This window comes from Hyla sarda, unplaced genomic scaffold (assembly GCF_029499605.1).
Source record: "Hyla sarda isolate aHylSar1 unplaced genomic scaffold, aHylSar1.hap1 scaffold_599, whole genome shotgun sequence".
NCBI classification, from domain to species: Eukaryota; Metazoa; Chordata; class Amphibia; order Anura; family Hylidae; genus Hyla; species Hyla sarda.
Window position 1 is genome coordinate 63,305 of NW_026610613.1, and position 18,848 is coordinate 82,152.

Here is an 18,848-nt window from a genome sequence, read left to right on the forward strand (position 1 = left end):
TTAAACCCATTTCCACCTTTTTTTCCCTTCTCTTCCTCTTACTTTTTTTTCACGTTTTTTTACGTTTTTCTCCTTTTCGCCTCTTTTCTGGGCGTATTATTCTTCTTTTTCTTCTTTTTTTTCGTCTAATGCATACCCCATCAGTGCAGCAATGCTTATTCAATACCGCCAGCAGATGGAGACACTGGGGGATAATTTTCTAAGGATTTATACTGATTTTTCCTGTCTGAATTTGTCGCACAGAAAGTTGCAGGCCAAATATGTGTGACATTTCTGCGACTTTAGCTTCTAGAGCATTTTTACAACATTATACATAGGTGCTGAATACATAAAAAGCGACTGTTCAGCGACAGACAAGTCGCATCGGCTGAAAGTAGGCCAGAATGTCAGTCCATGTTGGAGCAGGTTTAGATACAGTCTAAAGCATAGATCTCAAAGTCTGTGCACAGAATTTAGCAAGGGCCTCGCACCTTCTGATGCATCAGGTAGGTGCACAATAGCATAGCCTAACCCTCTGTACTTTGGTCTATATTGATGCGGGACATAGACAGCCAGCTGATGACCAATCCATTAGTGCAATGGATGGCTGGAAGCATTTGTCTTTGCCTTTGCAATACCACAGAAGCAATGCATGGTCAATGTACAGCAATGACACACCTGTGTGAACAGCCAGGAGACCCCCCCCCCCCCATGTTATGTTACATAGTTACATAGTTAGTACGGTCGAAAAAAGACATATGTCCATCAAGTTCAACCAGGGAATTAAGGGGTAGGGGTGTGGCGCGATATTGGGGAAGGGATGAGATTTTATATTTCTTCATAAGCATTAATCTTATTTTGTCAATTAGGAACATTCAGCACCCACCCGCTATCAAGGCAGCTGCCTATCATGTCATGCCCTACCTGCACAGGTGTGCTGGCTACTCAAATGATCCAATTAAGGAGGCCATTTAGTCAGCAGCAGCAGAAGTCCTGTGCCTGGACGCTCCAACAGCGGCCAGACACAAGCAGAAGCAGAAGCAGCAGCAGCACCACCTTTTGTTTTTTGGCTGCAGCAGCAGCAGCAGCAAGGCCCACAGGGCTGGCTAGCTGGCTAGCCAGCAAGCAGGTAGCAATGAAAGTAGGAATCTTTCTTTTTAACCCTGTAAGGGGGTGGTGCACTGTACCCGAAGATACTGCCATATCGGGTCAATGCATAGGGCGACGGAAGCAAGCTTCGAAATCGGCCCCCGTTCTCAAAAATCCATTTAATATATGGTCCCCAGATAGGGGACGTATCAGATATTAAACTGATAAGAACAGATACTACACTTGATCTTAGCCAAAAGGCCGAGAAGCGATAACCGTGAAAGGGGCGGGCCCAACAAGGTCCCCTTCATGGGCACTATCACTGCTTGCTGTCAGGGAGGCTGCCAGACAATTTTCCATGCACACTCTGGGCTGGGGGGCAGTCAACCACCAGTACACACAGCAGAACCTAAACCCATACCATTATTGCTAAGCAGCAAGACAGGGGCCCATTGCACTCCCACGGGGCCTTTTTAAATGCAATCCATAACCCGGATTTGCCAGGAACCCTTCTTACTCCTCCTACTTGCATGTGACACTGGGCTTAGGATCTGCATAGGAAACACACACACAAGCACACACCTACCTTTGTTGCCTGCAGATGCCTCCTTGGCTGTCCCCAAACGGTATCAAACCAACACCCACGGGAAGCTGTAAGCATAGAGGACATGCCTGCACCCCATTGGACTTACCTGTGTGGGTTAAACCCGGGTTATTTGACAACCTATGGCGGTGATGGTTCTGCTCAGGCAGAGCAGTGCTGATGCTCCTCATAAAGCTGTCGCTGCTGTGAAGGTTCTAGGTGACATCACAAATCCCTATGGTTACATACACAACAAAGCTGGGTTGTTGTTGTTTACACTCTGCAAGGCCTGTGGAAGTGAGTGACATCATAGCACTGTAGTTCTGAGGGTTCTAGATGGATGCAACAATCTCCTGTTGCTTCTATGAAGGCCATAATAGACGACATCACCAAACAGCTCCATAGTCACATACACAGCAAAGGAGAGATGTTGTTTACACCTAGTGATGTCAGTGGTATTGAGTGACATCACAGCACAGTGCTAAGGCTCCTGGGCCTGGACACAGCAGCGGCTGCAATATCTCAACGGAGAATACGTTTATATATATGTGTGTGTGTGCGCGTATATATATATATATATATATATATATATATATATATATATATATTCTCCGCCGAAATCACTTTTAAACCCATTTCCACCTTTTTTTCCCTTCTCTTCCTCTTACTTTTTTTTCACGTTTTTTTACGTTTTTCTCCTTTTCGCCTCTTTTCTGGGCGTATTATTCTTCTTTTTCTTCTTTTTTTTCGTCTAATGCATACCCCATCAGTGCAGCAATGCTTATTCAATACCGCCAGCAGATGGAGACACTGGGGGATAATTTTCTAAGGATTTATACTGATTTTTCCTGTCTGAATTTGTCGCACAGAAAGTTGCAGGCCAAATATGTGTGACATTTCTGCGACTTTAGCTTCTAGAGCATTTTTACAACATTATACATAGGTGCTGAATACATAAAAAGCGACTGTTCAGCGACAGACAAGTCGCATCGGCTGAAAGTAGGCCAGAATGTCAGTCCATGTTGGAGCAGGTTTAGATACAGTCTAAAGCATAGATCTCAAAGTCTGTGCACAGAATTTAGCAAGGGCCTCGCACCTTCTGATGCATCAGGTAGGTGCACAATAGCATAGCCTAACCCTCTGTACTTTGGTCTATATTGATGCGGGACATAGACAGCCAGCTGATGACCAATCCATTAGTGCAATGGATGGCTGGAAGCATTTGTCTTTGCCTTTGCAATACCACAGAAGCAATGCATGGTCAATGTACAGCAATGACACACCTGTGTGAACAGCCAGGAGACCCCCCCCCCCCCATGTTATGTTACATAGTTACATAGTTAGTACGGTCGAAAAAAGACATATGTCCATCAAGTTCAACCAGGGAATTAAGGGGTAGGGGTGTGGCGCGATATTGGGGAAGGGATGAGATTTTATATTTCTTCATAAGCATTAATCTTATTTTGTCAATTAGGAACATTCAGCACCCACCCGCTATCAAGGCAGCTGCCTATCATGTCATGCCCTACCTGCACAGGTGTGCTGGCTACTCAAATGATCCAATTAAGGAGGCCATTTAGTCAGCAGCAGCAGAAGTCCTGTGCCTGGACGCTCCAACAGCGGCCAGACACAAGCAGAAGCAGAAGCAGCAGCAGCAGCAGCACCACCTTTTGTTTTTTGGCTGCAGCAGCAGCAGCAGCAAGGCCCACAGGGCTGGCTAGCTGGCTAGCCAGCAAGCAGGTAGCAATGAAAGTAGGAATCTTTCTTTTTAACCCTGTAAGGGGGTGGTGCACTGTACCCGAAGATACTGCCATATCGGGTCAATGCATAGGGCGACGGAAGCAAGCTTCGAAATCGGCCCCCGTTCTCAAAAATCCATTTAATATATGGTCCCCAGATAGGGGACGTATCAGATATTAAACTGATAAGAACAGATACTACACTTGATCTTAGCCAAAAGGCCGAGAAGCGATAACCGTGAAAGGGGCGGGCCCAACAAGGTCCCCTTCATGGGCACTATCACTGCTTGCTGTCAGGGAGGCTGCCAGACAATTTTCCATGCACACTCTGGGCTGGGGGGCAGTCAACCACCAGTACACACAGCAGAACCTAAACCCATACCATTATTGCTAAGCAGCAAGACAGGGGCCCATTGCACTCCCACGGGGCCTTTTTAAATGCAATCCATAACCCGGATTTGCCAGGAACCCTTCTTACTCCTCCTACTTGCATGTGACACTGGGCTTAGGATCTGCATAGGAAACACACACACAAGCACACACCTACCTTTGTTGCCTGCAGATGCCTCCTTGGCTGTCCCCAAACGGTATCAAACCAACACCCACGGGAAGCTGTAAGCATAGAGGACATGCCTGCACCCCATTGGACTTACCTGTGTGGGTTAAACCCGGGTTATTTGACAACCTATGGCGGTGATGGTTCTGCTCAGGCAGAGCAGTGCTGATGCTCCTCATAAAGCTGTCGCTGCTGTGAAGGTTCTAGGTGACATCACAAATCCCTATGGTTACATACACAACAAAGCTGGGTTGTTGTTGTTTACACTCTGCAAGGCCTGTGGAAGTGAGTGACATCATAGCACTGTAGTTCTGAGGGTTCTAGATGGATGCAACAATCTCCTGTTGCTTCTATGAAGGCCATAATAGACGACATCACCAAACAGCTCCATAGTCACATACACAGCAAAGGAGAGATGTTGTTTACACCTAGTGATGTCAGTGGTATTGAGTGACATCACAGCACAGTGCTAAGGCTCCTGGGCCTGGACACAGCAGCGGCTGCAATATCTCAACGGAGAATACGTTTATATATATGTGTGTGTGTGCGCGTATATATATATATATATATATATATATATATATATATATATATATTTCTCCGCCGAAATCACTTTTAAACCCATTTCCACCTTTTTTTCCCTTCTCTTCCTCTTACTTTTTTTTCACGTTTTTTTACGTTTTTCTCCTTTTCGCCTCTTTTCTGGGCGTATTATTCTTCTTTTTCTTCTTTTTTTTCGTCTAATGCATACCCCATCAGTGCAGCAATGCTTATTCAATACCGCCAGCAGATGGAGACACTGGGGGATAATTTTCTAAGGATTTATACTGATTTTTCCTGTCTGAATTTGTCGCACAGAAAGTTGCAGGCCAAATATGTGTGACATTTCTGCGACTTTAGCTTCTAGAGCATTTTTACAACATTATACATAGGTGCTGAATACATAAAAAGCGACTGTTCAGCGACAGACAAGTCGCATCGGCTGAAAGTAGGCCAGAATGTCAGTCCATGTTGGAGCAGGTTTAGATACAGTCTAAAGCATAGATCTCAAAGTCTGTGCACAGAATTTAGCAAGGGCCTCGCACCTTCTGATGCATCAGGTAGGTGCACAATAGCATAGCCTAACCCTCTGTACTTTGGTCTATATTGATGCGGGACATAGACAGCCAGCTGATGACCAATCCATTAGTGCAATGGATGGCTGGAAGCATTTGTCTTTGCCTTTGCAATACCACAGAAGCAATGCATGGTCAATGTACAGCAATGACACACCTGTGTGAACAGCCAGGAGACCCCCCCCCCCCCATGTTATGTTACATAGTTACATAGTTAGTACGGTCGAAAAAAGACATATGTCCATCAAGTTCAACCAGGGAATTAAGGGGTAGGGGTGTGGCGCGATATTGGGGAAGGGATGAGATTTTATATTTCTTCATAAGCATTAATCTTATTTTGTCAATTAGGAACATTCAGCACCCACCCGCTATCAAGGCAGCTGCCTATCATGTCATGCCCTACCTGCACAGGTGTGCTGGCTACTCAAATGATCCAATTAAGGAGGCCATTTAGTCAGCAGCAGCAGAAGTCCTGTGCCTGGACGCTCCAACAGCGGCCAGACACAAGCAGAAGCAGAAGCAGCAGCAGCACCACCTTTTGTTTTTTGGCTGCAGCAGCAGCAGCAGCAAGGCCCACAGGGCTGGCTAGCTGGCTAGCCAGCAAGCAGGTAGCAATGAAAGTAGGAATCTTTCTTTTTAACCCTGTAAGGGGGTGGTGCACTGTACCCGAAGATACTGCCATATCGGGTCAATGCATAGGGCGACGGAAGCAAGCTTCGAAATCGGCCCCCGTTCTCAAAAATCCATTTAATATATGGTCCCCAGATAGGGGACGTATCAGATATTAAACTGATAAGAACAGATACTACACTTGATCTTAGCCAAAAGGCCGAGAAGCGATAACCGTGAAAGGGGCGGGCCCAACAAGGTCCCCTTCATGGGCACTATCACTGCTTGCTGTCAGGGAGGCTGCCAGACAATTTTCCATGCACACTCTGGGCTGGGGGGCAGTCAACCACCAGTACACACAGCAGAACCTAAACCCATACCATTATTGCTAAGCAGCAAGACAGGGGCCCATTGCACTCCCACGGGGCCTTTTTAAATGCAATCCATAACCCGGATTTGCCAGGAACCCTTCTTACTCCTCCTACTTGCATGTGACACTGGGCTTAGGATCTGCATAGGAAACACACACACAAGCACACACCTACCTTTGTTGCCTGCAGATGCCTCCTTGGCTGTCCCCAAACGGTATCAAACCAACACCCACGGGAAGCTGTAAGCATAGAGGACATGCCTGCACCCCATTGGACTTACCTGTGTGGGTTAAACCCGGGTTATTTGACAACCTATGGCGGTGATGGTTCTGCTCAGGCAGAGCAGTGCTGATGCTCCTCATAAAGCTGTCGCTGCTGTGAAGGTTCTAGGTGACATCACAAATCCCTATGGTTACATACACAACAAAGCTGGGTTGTTGTTGTTTACACTCTGCAAGGCCTGTGGAAGTGAGTGACATCATAGCACTGTAGTTCTGAGGGTTCTAGATGGATGCAACAATCTCCTGTTGCTTCTATGAAGGCCATAATAGACGACATCACCAAACAGCTCCATAGTCACATACACAGCAAAGGAGAGATGTTGTTTACACCTAGTGATGTCAGTGGTATTGAGTGACATCACAGCACAGTGCTAAGGCTCCTGGGCCTGGACACAGCAGCGGCTGCAATATCTCAACGGAGAATACGTTTATATATATGTGTGTGTGTGCGCGTATATATATATATATATATATATATATATATATATATATATATATTTCTCCGCCGAAATCACTTTTAAACCCATTTCCACCTTTTTTTCCCTTCTCTTCCTCTTACTTTTTTTTCACGTTTTTTTACGTTTTTCTCCTTTTCGCCTCTTTTCTGGGCGTATTATTCTTCTTTTTCTTCTTTTTTTTCGTCTAATGCATACCCCATCAGTGCAGCAATGCTTATTCAATACCGCCAGCAGATGGAGACACTGGGGGATAATTTTCTAAGGATTTATACTGATTTTTCCTGTCTGAATTTGTCGCACAGAAAGTTGCAGGCCAAATATGTGTGACATTTCTGCGACTTTAGCTTCTAGAGCATTTTTACAACATTATACATAGGTGCTGAATACATAAAAAGCGACTGTTCAGCGACAGACAAGTCGCATCGGCTGAAAGTAGGCCAGAATGTCAGTCCATGTTGGAGCAGGTTTAGATACAGTCTAAAGCATAGATCTCAAAGTCTGTGCACAGAATTTAGCAAGGGCCTCGCACCTTCTGATGCATCAGGTAGGTGCACAATAGCATAGCCTAACCCTCTGTACTTTGGTCTATATTGATGCGGGACATAGACAGCCAGCTGATGACCAATCCATTAGTGCAATGGATGGCTGGAAGCATTTGTCTTTGCCTTTGCAATACCACAGAAGCAATGCATGGTCAATGTACAGCAATGACACACCTGTGTGAACAGCCAGGAGACCCCCCCCCCCCATGTTATGTTACATAGTTACATAGTTAGTACGGTCGAAAAAAGACATATGTCCATCAAGTTCAACCAGGGAATTAAGGGGTAGGGGTGTGGCGCGATATTGGGGAAGGGATGAGATTTTATATTTCTTCATAAGCATTAATCTTATTTTGTCAATTAGGAACATTCAGCACCCACCCGCTATCAAGGCAGCTGCCTATCATGTCATGCCCTACCTGCACAGGTGTGCTGGCTACTCAAATGATCCAATTAAGGAGGCCATTTAGTCAGCAGCAGCAGAAGTCCTGTGCCTGGACGCTCCAACAGCGGCCAGACACAAGCAGAAGCAGAAGCAGCAGCAGCACCACCTTTTGTTTTTTGGCTGCAGCAGCAGCAGCAGCAAGGCCCACAGGGCTGGCTAGCTGGCTAGCCAGCAAGCAGGTAGCAATGAAAGTAGGAATCTTTCTTTTTAACCCTGTAAGGGGGTGGTGCACTGTACCCGAAGATACTGCCATATCGGGTCAATGCATAGGGCGACGGAAGCAAGCTTCGAAATCGGCCCCCGTTCTCAAAAATCCATTTAATATATGGTCCCCAGATAGGGGACGTATCAGATATTAAACTGATAAGAACAGATACTACACTTGATCTTAGCCAAAAGGCCGAGAAGCGATAACCGTGAAAGGGGCGGGCCCAACAAGGTCCCCTTCATGGGCACTATCACTGCTTGCTGTCAGGGAGGCTGCCAGACAATTTTCCATGCACACTCTGGGCTGGGGGGCAGTCAACCACCAGTACACACAGCAGAACCTAAACCCATACCATTATTGCTAAGCAGCAAGACAGGGGCCCATTGCACTCCCACGGGGCCTTTTTAAATGCAATCCATAACCCGGATTTGCCAGGAACCCTTCTTACTCCTCCTACTTGCATGTGACACTGGGCTTAGGATCTGCATAGGAAACACACACACAAGCACACACCTACTTTGTTGCCTGCAGATGCCTCCTTGGCTGTCCCCAAACGGTATCAAACCAACACCCACGGGAAGCTGTAAGCATAGAGGACATGCCTGCACCCCATTGGACTTACCTGTGTGGGTTAAACCCGGGTTATTTGACAACCTATGGCGGTGATGGTTCTGCTCAGGCAGAGCAGTGCTGATGCTCCTCATAAAGCTGTCGCTGCTGTGAAGGTTCTAGGTGACATCACAAATCCCTATGGTTACATACACAACAAAGCTGGGTTGTTGTTGTTTACACTCTGCAAGGCCTGTGGAAGTGAGTGACATCATAGCACTGTAGTTCTGAGGGTTCTAGATGGATGCAACAATCTCCTGTTGCTTCTATGAAGGCCATAATAGACGACATCACCAAACAGCTCCATAGTCACATACACAGCAAAGGAGAGATGTTGTTTACACCTAGTGATGTCAGTGGTATTGAGTGACATCACAGCACAGTGCTAAGGCTCCTGGGCCTGGACACAGCAGCGGCTGCAATATCTCAACGGAGAATACGTTTATATATATGTGTGTGTGTGCGCGTATATATATATATATATATATATATATATATATATATATATATATTTCTCCGCCGAAATCACTTTTAAACCCATTTCCACCTTTTTTTCCCTTCTCTTCCTCTTACTTTTTTTTCACGTTTTTTTACGTTTTTCTCCTTTTCGCCTCTTTTCTGGGCGTATTATTCTTCTTTTTCTTCTTTTTTTTCATCTAATGCATACCCCATCAGTGCAGCAATGCTTATTCAATACCGCCAGCAGATGGAGACACTGGGGGATAATTTTCTAAGGATTTATACTGATTTTTCCTGTCTGAATTTGTCGCACAGAAAGTTGCAGGCCAAATATGTGTGACATTTCTGCGACTTTAGCTTCTAGAGCATTTTTACAACATTATACATAGGTGCTGAATACATAAAAAGCGACTGTTCAGCGACAGACAAGTCGCATCGGCTGAAAGTAGGCCAGAATGTCAGTCCATGTTGGAGCAGGTTTAGATACAGTCTAAAGCATAGATCTCAAAGTCTGTGCACAGAATTTAGCAAGGGCCTCGCACCTTCTGATGCATCAGGTAGGTGCACAATAGCATAGCCTAACCCTCTGTACTTTGGTCTATATTGATGCGGGACATAGACAGCCAGCTGATGACCAATCCATTAGTGCAATGGATGGCTGGAAGCATTTGTCTTTGCCTTTGCAATACCACAGAAGCAATGCATGGTCAATGTACAGCAATGACACACCTGTGTGAACAGCCAGGAGACCCCCCCCCATGTTATGTTACATAGTTACATAGTTAGTACGGTCGAAAAAAGACATATGTCCATCAAGTTCAACCAGGGAATTAAGGGGTAGGGGTGTGGCGCGATATTGGGGAAGGGATGAGATTTTATATTTCTTCATAAGCATTAATCTTATTTTGTCAATTAGGAACATTCAGCACCCACCCGCTATCAAGGCAGCTGCCTATCATGTCATGCCCTACCTGCACAGGTGTGCTGGCTACTCAAATGATCCAATTAAGGAGGCCATTTAGTCAGCAGCAGCAGAAGTCCTGTGCCTGGACGCTCCAACAGCGGCCAGACACAAGCAGAAGCAGAAGCAGCAGCAGCACCACCTTTTGTTTTTTGGCTGCAGCAGCAGCAGCAGCAAGGCCCACAGGGCTGGCTAGCTGGCTAGCCAGCAAGCAGGTAGCAATGAAAGTAGGAATCTTTCTTTTTAACCCTGTAAGGGGGTGGTGCACTGTACCCGAAGATACTGCCATATCGGGTCAATGCATAGGGCGACGGAAGCAAGCTTCGAAATCGGCCCCCGTTCTCAAAAATCCATTTAATATATGGTCCCCAGATAGGGGACGTATCAGATATTAAACTGATAAGAACAGATACTACACTTGATCTTAGCCAAAAGGCCGAGAAGCGATAACCGTGAAAGGGGCGGGCCCAACAAGGTCCCCTTCATGGGCACTATCACTGCTTGCTGTCAGGGAGGCTGCCAGACAATTTTCCATGCACACTCTGGGCTGGGGGGCAGTCAACCACCAGTACACACAGCAGAACCTAAACCCATACCATTATTGCTAAGCAGCAAGACAGGGGCCCATTGCACTCCCACGGGGCCTTTTTAAATGCAATCCATAACCCGGATTTGCCAGGAACCCTTCTTACTCCTCCTACTTGCATGTGACACTGGGCTTAGGATCTGCATAGGAAACACACACACAAGCACACACCTACCTTTGTTGCCTGCAGATGCCTCCTTGGCTGTCCCCAAACGGTATCAAACCAACACCCACGGGAAGCTGTAAGCATAGAGGACATGCCTGCACCCCATTGGACTTACCTGTGTGGGTTAAACCCGGGTTATTTGACAACCTATGGCGGTGATGGTTCTGCTCAGGCAGAGCAGTGCTGATGCTCCTCATAAAGCTGTCGCTGCTGTGAAGGTTCTAGGTGACATCACAAATCCCTATGGTTACATACACAACAAAGCTGGGTTGTTGTTGTTTACACTCTGCAAGGCCTGTGGAAGTGAGTGACATCATAGCACTGTAGTTCTGAGGGTTCTAGATGGATGCAACAATCTCCTGTTGCTTCTATGAAGGCCATAATAGACGACATCACCAAACAGCTCCATAGTCACATACACAGCAAAGGAGAGATGTTGTTTACACCTAGTGATGTCAGTGGTATTGAGTGACATCACAGCACAGTGCTAAGGCTCCTGGGCCTGGACACAGCAGCGGCTGCAATATCTCAACGGAGAATACGTTTATATATATGTGTGTGTGTGCGCGTATATATATATATATATATATATATATATATATATATATATATATTTCTCCGCCGAAATCACTTTTAAACCCATTTCCACCTTTTTTTCCCTTCTCTTCCTCTTACTTTTTTTTCACGTTTTTTTACGTTTTTCTCCTTTTCGCCTCTTTTCTGGGCGTATTATTCTTCTTTTTCTTCTTTTTTTTCGTCTAATGCATACCCCATCAGTGCAGCAATGCTTATTCAATACCGCCAGCAGATGGAGACACTGGGGGATAATTTTCTAAGGATTTATACTGATTTTTCCTGTCTGAATTTGTCGCACAGAAAGTTGCAGGCCAAATATGTGTGACATTTCTGCGACTTTAGCTTCTAGAGCATTTTTACAACATTATACATAGGTGCTGAATACATAAAAAGCGACTGTTCAGCGACAGACAAGTCGCATCGGCTGAAAGTAGGCCAGAATGTCAGTCCATGTTGGAGCAGGTTTAGATACAGTCTAAAGCATAGATCTCAAAGTCTGTGCACAGAATTTAGCAAGGGCCTCGCACCTTCTGATGCATCAGGTAGGTGCACAATAGCATAGCCTAACCCTCTGTACTTTGGTCTATATTGATGCGGGACATAGACAGCCAGCTGATGACCAATCCATTAGTGCAATGGATGGCTGGAAGCATTTGTCTTTGCCTTTGCAATACCACAGAAGCAATGCATGGTCAATGTACAGCAATGACACACCTGTGTGAACAGCCAGGAGACCCCCCCCCCCCATGTTATGTTACATAGTTACATAGTTAGTACGGTCGAAAAAAGACATATGTCCATCAAGTTCAACCAGGGAATTAAGGGGTAGGGGTGTGGCGCGATATTGGGGAAGGGATGAGATTTTATATTTCTTCATAAGCATTAATCTTATTTTGTCAATTAGGAACATTCAGCACCCACCCGCTATCAAGGCAGCTGCCTATCATGTCATGCCCTACCTGCACAGGTGTGCTGGCTACTCAAATGATCCAATTAAGGAGGCCATTTAGTCAGCAGCAGCAGAAGTCCTGTGCCTGGACGCTCCAACAGCGGCCAGACACAAGCAGAAGCAGAAGCAGCAGCAGCACCACCTTTTGTTTTTTGGCTGCAGCAGCAGCAGCAGCAAGGCCCACAGGGCTGGCTAGCTGGCTAGCCAGCAAGCAGGTAGCAATGAAAGTAGGAATCTTTCTTTTTAACCCTGTAAGGGGGTGGTGCACTGTACCCGAAGATACTGCCATATCGGGTCAATGCATAGGGCGACGGAAGCAAGCTTCGAAATCGGCCCCCGTTCTCAAAAATCCATTTAATATATGGTCCCCAGATAGGGGACGTATCAGATATTAAACTGATAAGAACAGATACTACACTTGATCTTAGCCAAAAGGCCGAGAAGCGATAACCGTGAAAGGGGCAGGCCCAACAAGGTCCCCTTCATGGGCACTATCACTGCTTGCTGTCAGGGAGGCTGCCAGACAATTTTCCATGCACACTCTGGGCTGGGGGGCAGTCAACCACCAGTACACACAGCAGAACCTAAACCCATACCATTATTGCTAAGCAGCAAGACAGGGGCCCATTGCACTCCCACGGGGCCTTTTTAAATGCAATCCATAACCCGGATTTGCCAGGAACCCTTCTTACTCCTCCTACTTGCATGTGACACTGGGCTTAGGATCTGCATAGGAAACATACACACAAGCACACACCTACCTTTGTTGCCTGCAGATGCCTCCTTGGCTGTCCCCAAACGGTATCAAACCAACACCCACGGGAAGCTGTAAGCATAGAGGACATGCCTGCACCCCATTGGACTTACCTGTGTGGGTTAAACCCGGGTTATTTGACAACCTATGGCGGTGATGGTTCTGCTCAGGCAGAGCAGTGCTGATGCTCCTCATAAAGCTGTCGCTGCTGTGAAGGTTCTAGGTGACATCACAAATCCCTATGGTTACATACACAACAAAGCTGGGTTGTTGTTGTTTACACTCTGCAAGGCCTGTGGAAGTGAGTGACATCATAGCACTGTAGTTCTGAGGGTTCTAGATGGATGCAACAATCTCCTGTTGCTTCTATGAAGGCCATAATAGACGACATCACCAAACAGCTCCATAGTCACATACACAGCAAAGGAGAGATGTTGTTTACACCTAGTGATGTCAGTGGTATTGAGTGACATCACAGCACAGTGCTAAGGCTCCTGGGCCTGGACACAGCAGCGGCTGCAATATCTCAACGGAGAATACGTTTATATATATGTGTGTGTGTGCGCGTATATATATATATATATATATATATATATATATATATATATATATTTCTCCGCCGAAATCACTTTTAAACCCATTTCCACCTTTTTTTCCCTTCTCTTCCTCTTACTTTTTTTTCACGTTTTTTTACGTTTTTCTCCTTTTCGCCTCTTTTCTGGGCGTATTATTCTTCTTTTTCTTCTTTTTTTTCGTCTAATGCATACCCCATCAGTGCAGCAATGCTTATTCAATACCGCCAGCAGATGGAGACACTGGGGGATAATTTTCTAAGGATTTATACTGATTTTTCCTGTCTGAATTTGTCGCACAGAAAGTTGCAGGCCAAATATGTGTGACATTTCTGCGACTTTAGCTTCTAGAGCATTTTTACAACATTATACATAGGTGCTGAATACATAAAAAGCGACTGTTCAGCGACAGACAAGTCGCATCGGCTGAAAGTAGGCCAGAATGTCAGTCCATGTTGGAGCAGGTTTAGATACAGTCTAAAGCATAGATCTCAAAGTCTGTGCACAGAATTTAGCAAGGGCCTCGCACCTTCTGATGCATCAGGTAGGTGCACAATAGCATAGCCTAACCCTCTGTACTTTGGTCTATATTGATGCGGGACATAGACAGCCAGCTGATGACCAATCCATTAGTGCAATGGATGGCTGGAAGCATTTGTCTTTGCCTTTGCAATACCACAGAAGCAATGCATGGTCAATGTACAGCAATGACACACCTGTGTGAACAGCCAGGAGACCCCCCCCATGTTATGTTACATAGTTACATAGTTAGTACGGTCGAAAAAAGACATATGTCCATCAAGTTCAACCAGGGAAATAAGGGGTAGGGGTGTGGCGCGATATTGGGGAAGGGATGAGATTTTATATTTCTTCATAAGCATTAATCTTATTTTGTCAATTAGGAACATTCAGCACCCACCCGCTATCAAGGCAGCTGCCTATCATGTCATGCCCTACCTGCACAGGTGTGCTGGCTACTCAAATGATCCAATTAAGGAGGCCATTTAGTCAGCAGCAGCAGAAGTCCTGTGCCTGGACGCTCCAACAGCGGCCAGACACAAGCAGAAGCAGAAGCAGCAGCAGCACCACCTTTTGTTTTTTGGCTGCAGCAGCAGCAGCAGCAAGGCCCACAGGGCTGGCTAGCTGGCTAGCCAGCAAGCAGGTAGCAATGAAAGTAGGAATCTTTCTTTTTAACCCTGTAAGGGGGTGGTGCACTGTACCCGAAGATACTGCCATATCGGGTCAATGCATAGGGCGACGGAAGCAAGCTTCGAAATCGGCCCCCGTTCTCAAAAATCCATTTAATATATGGTCCCCAGATAGGGGACGTATCAGATATTAAACTGATAAGAACAGATACTACACTTGATCTTAGCCAAAAGGCCGAGAAGCGATAACCGTGAAAGGGGCGGGCCCAACAAGGTCCCCTTCATGGGCACTATCACTGCTTGCTGTCAGGGAGGCTGCCAGACAATTTTCCATGCACACTCTGGGCTGGGGGGCAGTCAACCACCAGTACACACAGCAGAACCTAAACCCATACCATTATTGCTAAGCAGCAAGACAGGGGCCCATTGCACTCCCACGGGGCCTTTTTAAATGCAATCCATAACCCGGATTTGCCAGGAACCCTTCTTACTCCTCCTACTTGCATGTGACACTGGGCTTAGGATCTGCATAGGAAACACACACACAAGCACACACCTACCTTTGTTGCCTGCAGATGCCTCCTTGGCTGTCCCCAAACGGTATCAAACCAACACCCACGGGAAGCTGTAAGCATAGAGGACATGCCTGCACCCCATTGGACTTACCTGTGTGGGTTAAACCCGGGTTATTTGACAACCTATGGCGGTGATGGTTCTGCTCAGGCAGAGCAGTGCTGATGCTCCTCATAAAGCTGTCGCTGCTGTGAAGGTTCTAGGTGACATCACAAATCCCTATGGTTACATACACAACAAAGCTGGGTTGTTGTTGTTTACACTCTGCAAGGCCTGTGGAAGTGAGTGACATCATAGCACTGTAGTTCTGAGGGTTCTAGATGGATGCAACAATCTCCTGTTGCTTCTATGAAGGCCATAATAGACGACATCACCAAACAGCTCCATAGTCACATATACAGCAAAGGAGAGATGTTGTTTACACCTAGTGATGTCAGTGGTATTGAGTGACATCACAGCACAGTGCTAAGGCTCCTGGGCCTGGACACAGCAGCGGCTGCAATATCTCAACGGAGAATACGTTTATATATATGTGTGTGTGTGCGCGTATATATATATATATATATATATATATATATATATATATATTTCTCCGCCGAAATCACTTTTAAACCCATTTCCACCTTTTTTTCCCTTCTCTTCCTCTTACTTTTTTTTCACGTTTTTTTACGTTTTTCTCCTTTTCGCCTCTTTTCTGGGCGTATTATTCTTCTTTTTCTTCTTTTTTTTCGTCTAATGCATACCCCATCAGTGCAGCAATGCTTATTCAATACCGCCAGCAGATGGAGACACTGGGGGATAATTTTCTAAGGATTTATACTGATTTTTCCTGTCTGAATTTGTCGCACAGAAAGTTGCAGGCCAAATATGTGTGACATTTCTGCGACTTTAGCTTCTAGAGCATTTTTACAACATTATACATAGGTGCTGAATACATAAAAAGCGACTGTTCAGCGACAGACAAGTCGCATCGGCTGAAAGTAGGCCAGAATGTCAGTCCATGTTGGAGCAGGTTTAGATACAGTCTAAAGCATAGATCTCAAAGTCTGTGCACAGAATTTAGCAAGGGCCTCGCACCTTCTGATGCATCAGGTAGGTGCACAATAGCATAGCCTAACCCTCTGTACTTTGGTCTATATTGATGCGGGACATAGACAGCCAGCTGATGACCAATCCATTAGTGCAATGGATGGCTGGAAGCATTTGTCTTTGCCTTTGCAATACCACAGAAGCAATGCATGGTCAATGTACAGCAATGACACACCTGTGTGAACAGCCAGGAGACCCCCCCCCCCCATGTTATGTTACATAGTTACATAGTTAGTACGGTCGAAAAAAGACATATGTCCATCAAGTTCAACCAGGGAATTAAGGGGTAGGGGTGTGGCGCGATATTGGGGAAGGGATGAGATTTTATATTTCTTCATAAGCATTAATCTTATTTTGTCAATTAGGAACATTCAGCACCCACCCGCTATCAAGGCAGCTGCCTATCATGTCATGCCCTACCTGCACAGGTGTGCTGGCTACTCAAATGATCCAATTAAGGAGGCCATTTAGTCAGCAGCAGCAGAAGTCCTGTGCCTGGACGCTCCAACAGCGGCCAGACACAAGCAGAAGCAGAAGCAGCAGCAGCACCACCTTTTGTTTTTTGGCTGCAGCAGCAGCAGCAGCAAGGCCCACAGGGCTGGCTAGCTGGCTAGCCAGCAAGCAGGTAGCAATGAAAAAAGGAATCTTTCTTTTTAACCCTGTAAGGGGGTGGTGCACTGTACCCGAAGATACTGCCATATCGGGTCAATGCATAGGGCGACGGAAGCAAGCTTCGAAATCGGCCCCCGTTCTCAAAAATCCATTTAATATATGGTCCCCAGATAGGGGACGTATCAGATATTAAACTGATAAGAACAGATACTACACTTGATCTTAGCCAAAAGGCCGAGAAGCGATAACCGTGAAAGGGGCGGGCCCAACAAGGTCCCCTTCATGGGCACTATCACTGCTTGCTGTCAGGGAGGCTGCCAGACAATTTTCCATGCACACTCTGGGCTGGGGGGCAGTCAACCACCAGTACACACAGCAGAACCTAAACCCATACCATTATTGCTAAGCAGCAAGACAGGGGCCCATTGCACTCCCACGGGGCCTTTTTAAATGCAATCCATAACCCGGATTTGCCAGGAACCCTTCTTACTCCTCCTACTTGCATGTGACACTGGGCTTAGGATCTGCATAGGAAACACACACACAAGCACACACCTACCTTTGTTGCCTGCAGATGCCTCCTTGGCTGTCCCCAAACGGTATCAAACCAACACCCACGGGAAGCTGTAAGCATAGAGGACATGCCTGCACCCCATTGGACTTACCTGTGTGGGTTAAACCCGGGTTATTTGACAACCTATGGCGGTGATGGTTCTGCTCAGGCAGAGCAGTGCTGATGCTCCTCATAAAGCTGTCGCTGCTGTGAAGGTTCTAGGTGACATCACAAATCCCTATGGTTACATACACAACAAAGCTGGGTTGTTGTTGTTTACACTCTGCAAGGCCTGTGGAAGTGAGTGACATCATAGCACTGTAGTTCTGAGGGTTCTAGATGGATGCAACAATCTCCTGTTGCTTCTATGAAGGCCATAATAGACGACATCACCAAACAGCTCCATAGTCACATACACAGCAAAGGAGAGATGTTGTTTACACCTAGTGATGTCAGTGGTATTGAGTGACATCACAGCACAGTGCTAAGGCTCCTGGGCCTGGACACAGCAGCGGCTGCAATATCTCAACGGAGAATACGTTTATATATATGTGTGTGTGTGCGCGTATATATATATATATATATATATATATATATATATATATATATTTCTCCGCCGAAATCACTTTTAAACCCATTTCCACCTTTTTTTCCCTTCTCTTCCTCTTACTTTTTTTTCACGTTTTTTTACGTTTTTCTCCTTTTCGCCTCTTTTCTGGGCGTATTATTCTTCTTTTTCTTCTTTTTTTTCGTCTAATGCATACCCCATCAGTGCAGCAATGCTTATTCAATACCGCCAGCAGATGGAGACACTGGGGGATAATTTTCTAAGGATTTATACTGATTTTTCCTGTCTGAATTTGTCGCACAGAAAGTTGCAGGCCAAATATGTGTGACATTTCTGCGACTTTAGCTTCTAGAGCATTTTTACAACATTATACATAGGTGCTGAATACATAAAAAGCGACTGTTCAGCGACAGACAAGTCGCATCGGCTGAAAGTAGGCCAGAATGTCAGTCCATGTTGGAGCAGGTTTAGATACAGTCTAAAGCATAGATCTCAAAGTCTGTGCACAGAATTTAGCAAGGGCCTCGCACCTTCTGATGCATCAGGTAGGTGCACAATAGCATAGCCTAACCCTCTGTACTTTGGTCTATATTGATGCGGGACATAGACAGCCAGCTGATGACCAATCCATTAGTGCAATGGATGGCTGGAAGCATTTGTCTTTGCCTTTGCAATACCACAGAAGCAATGCATGGTCA

The 18,848-nt window shown here is 45.9% G+C and overlaps 8 non-coding genes across 8 annotated transcripts; all 8 read right to left on the minus strand.

Moving 5' to 3' along the window:
• Positions 1-1,150: 1,150 nt before the first annotated feature.
• Positions 1,151-1,341, minus strand: LOC130340758 (U2 spliceosomal RNA). The gene has a single exon (XR_008880816.1). It is a non-coding gene; the product is annotated as a U2 spliceosomal RNA (small nuclear RNA).
• Positions 1,342-3,433: 2,092 nt separating this feature from the next.
• LOC130340759 (U2 spliceosomal RNA) lies at positions 3,434-3,624 on the minus strand. The gene has a single exon (XR_008880817.1). It is a non-coding gene; the product is annotated as a U2 spliceosomal RNA (small nuclear RNA).
• A 2,087-nt stretch (positions 3,625-5,711) lies between these two features.
• Positions 5,712-5,902, minus strand: LOC130340760 (U2 spliceosomal RNA). Its single transcript, XR_008880818.1, has one exon. It is a non-coding gene; the product is annotated as a U2 spliceosomal RNA (small nuclear RNA).
• A 2,086-nt stretch (positions 5,903-7,988) lies between these two features.
• LOC130340762 (U2 spliceosomal RNA) lies at positions 7,989-8,179 on the minus strand. The gene has a single exon (XR_008880820.1). It is a non-coding gene; the product is annotated as a U2 spliceosomal RNA (small nuclear RNA).
• Positions 8,180-10,261: 2,082 nt separating this feature from the next.
• Positions 10,262-10,452, minus strand: LOC130340763 (U2 spliceosomal RNA). Its single transcript, XR_008880821.1, has one exon. It is a non-coding gene; the product is annotated as a U2 spliceosomal RNA (small nuclear RNA).
• Positions 10,453-12,538: 2,086 nt separating this feature from the next.
• Positions 12,539-12,729, minus strand: LOC130340764 (U2 spliceosomal RNA). The gene has a single exon (XR_008880822.1). It is a non-coding gene; the product is annotated as a U2 spliceosomal RNA (small nuclear RNA).
• A 2,082-nt stretch (positions 12,730-14,811) lies between these two features.
• LOC130340766 (U2 spliceosomal RNA) lies at positions 14,812-15,002 on the minus strand. The gene has a single exon (XR_008880823.1). It is a non-coding gene; the product is annotated as a U2 spliceosomal RNA (small nuclear RNA).
• Positions 15,003-17,084: 2,082 nt separating this feature from the next.
• Positions 17,085-17,275, minus strand: LOC130340767 (U2 spliceosomal RNA). Its single transcript, XR_008880824.1, has one exon. It is a non-coding gene; the product is annotated as a U2 spliceosomal RNA (small nuclear RNA).
• Positions 17,276-18,848: the final 1,573 nt, after the last annotated feature.